The 4,371-nt window shown below is 41.2% G+C and overlaps 1 long non-coding RNA gene across 1 annotated transcript; it reads right to left on the bottom strand.

Moving 5' to 3' along the window:
• Positions 1–1,247: 1,247 nt before the first annotated feature.
• Positions 1,248–4,143, bottom strand: LOC141974650 (uncharacterized). Its single transcript, XR_012635787.1, has 3 exons — positions 4,060–4,143; positions 1,377–1,544; positions 1,248–1,276 (listed from the first exon to the last, which is right to left on the bottom strand). It is a non-coding gene; the product is annotated as an uncharacterized LOC141974650 (long non-coding RNA).
• Between the last annotated feature and the right edge of the window lie 228 nt (positions 4,144–4,371).

Raw genomic sequence — 4,371 nt, 5'->3', positions numbered from 1 at the left:
TCACTGTTCCTAAGAATGGAAGAGAAGCAATCTTTGGGCTGGAGAGAATAACTGATAGTGGGAAGTGGACACTGGGCCTAACTAAAACTTTCGGTGACCTGTTCTTATGGTGACTGAACTAGCAGGAGGTGGACTGTGCCTCCCTCCTACATGCAGTCTCCTCCTCTCCTTTCTGTATCTCACTCTCGAAATCTTGTTTTATTACCTCAAATGTAATTAAAATATCAATCTGAATAACGCTTGTTCAGAAAGGAAAAGCCCTCATCTAATTGTCTCTGGGCTGTTCTGCCTTGAAATTCCACGAGACCAGGCACTGTGCATTGAGCTTTTCATGAAGGATACACCATGCGCCTGTGGAATGGGCTTTTTGTTCTCAGGATCACAGTAACCCTTTACTCTCCCTTGACTTAGGTTTTACCAGAATTTATGAGAACAGAACTGAGAGCCAAGTATGGATGGGCCAATAACCTGCTGATTATTTGATCATGCAAATAAAACACTTCCCCATATGCACAAAGCAGCTAATTAGCTGCAGGGGAACGACTTGCTGAAGACAGACCAGAAAGACATTCAAGCAACATCTGGGACAGTGGAAGGCTGCAAAATGCAGTGAATGGAAGTAGTACAATTCAAAATATTCTTATATAGTGATGTGTAGTTCTCTTGCTGCATGACAACCTGCATATGAGTGTGCAAACATCTAATCTTTGACGTGCCAGATAACCATATATTAACAAACAAACAAGCAAGATGCACTGCAAACTGTGTAAGAGAGAGAGTCCTTGGACAAGAGAAAGGTGGCGTTTTGTGATGTCCAGGTTACCTTTACCAACCATGTTCAGGAATGGTTTTTGCTCCCTACTAATTCAATTTCTGTGTAAGATACACCTTTCCTATATCTTACCAAAAACCAGTATTCATCAATAGGGGCTTCTCTGTGCCAGCCAGATACAAAGGGGTAGGCGAACAAGGGGGCAGCTAGGCAGAAACTACTCTCTCAGGGTAAGCTTCATGGGGAAAAAGAAGCCTGTGTAATTTATACTGAGCAGGATCCCACTTGAGAAAAGAAGCCACCCCATTTTATCCCCTCAGAATTGAAGATCATATCAGAAGCCTTTAAATGGGCCAAAGCTGCACTAGCCTTCACTCAAAGCAGCTTATCTCATTAGTGTACAGAATTCCGTGATCCCCCTCATTTAAATATTCAGTTTTGTACCTTTTTAAGATTAATTCTCCTGTCATGTGCTTCTCAGATTTGTGGAGACAGGCAAAAGCACTGAAAAGCAGAAAAAAGGAAATATCTATTTTCTATATTAAAAATAACTTCAGAAGGTAAGAAATAAACTTCATAAAATTTGTAAGTTTAAACTGATTACCTTCTGCTGATCTGAATCCCCAGGGTTCACAGCCAGGCTGCATGCATGGCTCCAGAATCAGGATCAAATCTCTCTGAGAATGGCTCAGTGAATATTTATTAGCAAGACTGGAGGAGGCAGCTTCTGTATTAATCTCCTTCTGACAGGAAGAGAAGGCCAGCAAGCAACCTGTGGAGTAATCAGTAGATTTACCTTTCTTAATTCATTTAGGGAGGTTTATGTCAACTTTTTCCCAGCAGTAATTAATAAGAAGCTTGTCTGCTGCGCTCAGTGGCAGCCATGTTCTCTGACCCTTTGTAAGTTTGGAACCAATATTTGTTGAGAGAAATGGCAGTTCTTTCAAGAAGGGATCTAGTTATTTTGCATTGAAGATGCAGCCTGCAGTCACATAAAATCACATTGAACTAACGAGAGACACAAACCCTTTAAATCTTGTCACTGCTTTCAATGCGCTGCATGAATGGCAATTTTCACTATGAAAATGTTCACCTTAAAAGACTTTTTGCAAGGCCAAAATATCACTATTTTTGGCTCCAAATAAAGCTCTGTATGGAAAAGTTGGTGAAACTCTTACAAGGCAAATTTGTAAATTTAAATTAATTTGTCCCATGTGGCAAGGACATTTTAAGAGATAGATATTTTGAAACGATAGTTTATTTCTGCAAAATTATTTTTCATTTTGGAAAAAAATCAGAGGGAGAACGAGAAAAAAACTGTAAAAAAGGAAACTTGTAAAATTGTTCATGCAGCCTAAAAGACGTACGTAGATTTCAGATGGAAGGTTTTAAAAACGAGAGACGACACTTATTCTTTGCACTTATCCCAAGTTCTCAAAGCAATTTCCAAATATTAATGAATTAAGATGTGAAGTAGGTAAACACTGTATCCTTTTTCCATGGATTTTAAAGCCAGAAGGCACCATTATGATCATCTAGTCTGACCTCCTGCATAGCACAGACCATAGAACCTCACCCAGTAATTTCTCCATCAAGCCCATCACTTCTGTTTGAGACAGAGTATACCCTTTAGGGAAAAAAATGGTCAAAGATGAAGATAAGGGATTTACCCATGATCACACATTAAATCTGTGGCACAGCCAGGAATAGAGCTGAGATCTCTTGATTCCCAGTTCTGAACTTTAACCACAAAGCCATCTTCTCTCTCCTCACAGCCCCTAAGCATGTAAAGGTTGACTATAGGGTGTCCTATAGGAAGTATGGGGGGCCCTTATTCAAATCATCACACACTTTCAGGATCCCAACAAGGGTCAGAGCAGGTGCAAAGCTGAGGCTGGAAATAGCAGAGGAGTTCATAGTCAGGTTCCAGGCCACAGTCAGAGTCCAGTTTCAGGCTCCGAGTCAGGAGGCAAAGTTCAAATCAAGCCGAGGTCAAAGCCAGGAATTCAGGAGCAGGAATGATCATGGCAGCTATAGGCAAACCATGCTGTTGCCAGGACTTCCTGGAATGTTTTTTGGGTTTATATAGGGCAGGGAGCCAATCAGGCACCATGAGGCTGCTGCCTGTCAGACCCAACTTCCCATGGTACACATGGTCTGTTTCCACAAGCTGGTCGCAGCTGTCACTGGCAGCCTGGAGATGCGAGCTGCCTGGCAGGTCTACAGTCCTGGGTTCTAAACATGTGGGGTCTTACACACACAAGTGAAGATGTAGCCACTCTGAAGAGGCCCAAGGTGCATCCCGTGTGAGCTGGTATGGAAAGGTAGTAAGCGTAAGAATCAAAACTTTCTTTAAACACAGCCAAGCAGCTCACCCTAAACATCCCCTTGTCAACGATGCCAGATAAGCACGTTAATCCTTCCCTGTGAATGCATCTCTGAGACCCTCAGTGTTATTTTAATGCAGCTTTTGTGATGTGAATAAATATGTTACAGAACAATAGACTTGAAGGATCTATTCTCCAAAGTTTTATGAACATTTATGCTAAGAGACGTCAAAGACATTTCTGTAATTTTCACTATGACAGAGCCAGAATGCACTGTCTTTTTTTTTCTATTCCCCAGCCTCTAAATAAGAGTCTTCTGTAATTCCCAGTAGCAATTTAGATACAGCAGGCCAAAGGAAAGGGAAATTTGAATGGTTTTTGAACGTTTAACTTACATTTCCATAAGTGATGCTCTAAACTTTACTATAGTCATTTAGATATCATAAGTGAAGTGCTCAAGCATCTGCCGCTTCATGAATAACACAGATACCTTCCTATTTGCCATTTCTGTCTGTAGATATATTTCCAGTGAATAGATACAAAGGGCATATTCAGAGGCAAGTTTAAGCATGTGTAACTCACATCTTCTCCTGGCCCCCTCAATGTGCTCATCACACCAGCTCTCTGGACTCCCTCAGCCTTGTGGCTTTCTATCAATCTATAACATGTTGCACATCTATCCCCACTTACACATCACTTCTGAATATAGTCTATAGCTTGATTGAGTCTAAATTGGTACAACTCACAAGCCAAGGGGCCAGAAAAAGGAGCGTACCAAAAACAGCAACAAACATGGGGGGTTGGGGGTATAAATATGTGTAAAATAAAATAAGCTAAACCTGACTTTAGCATAGATCCCCTCACAATTTAAGTTATACCAACCGATTAGATACCCCTCTTGTACATACTCGTAAGTAGGTCTAAGGAGGCCTAACTGAACACAAGGTGATTTAAACTTACCTCATTACATTATTCTATGTCAATGGGACAGAAATGCTTTCAAATTCCTCCCTAAAATCTTCAGTTTGAGGCCTTGCCCAGCCTTGACACATACAGTGACCCCCCTGAGACTTGGTGAAGCTTGCCTCTCCCGTTGGAATATGTTTAGCATCCTTCTGAGCAGAGCAGTGTGGACATGGATGGCAGTGGTCATCGCAGACATCCTGCAATAGAAAACGAAGAGCAGTAAAAATACATTAAATAATGCTTTATACTTCATCTCAAGAACAACTTCTAGGTCTCCGGGTTTGATCATTTTAACTGTGACCGTCC

The sequence above is a fragment of the Natator depressus genome, chromosome 19 (genome assembly GCF_965152275.1).
Source record: "Natator depressus isolate rNatDep1 chromosome 19, rNatDep2.hap1, whole genome shotgun sequence".
Classification (NCBI taxonomy): Eukaryota; Metazoa; Chordata; order Testudines; family Cheloniidae; genus Natator; species Natator depressus.
This window is presented reverse-complemented; position numbering and strand designations above follow the sequence as displayed.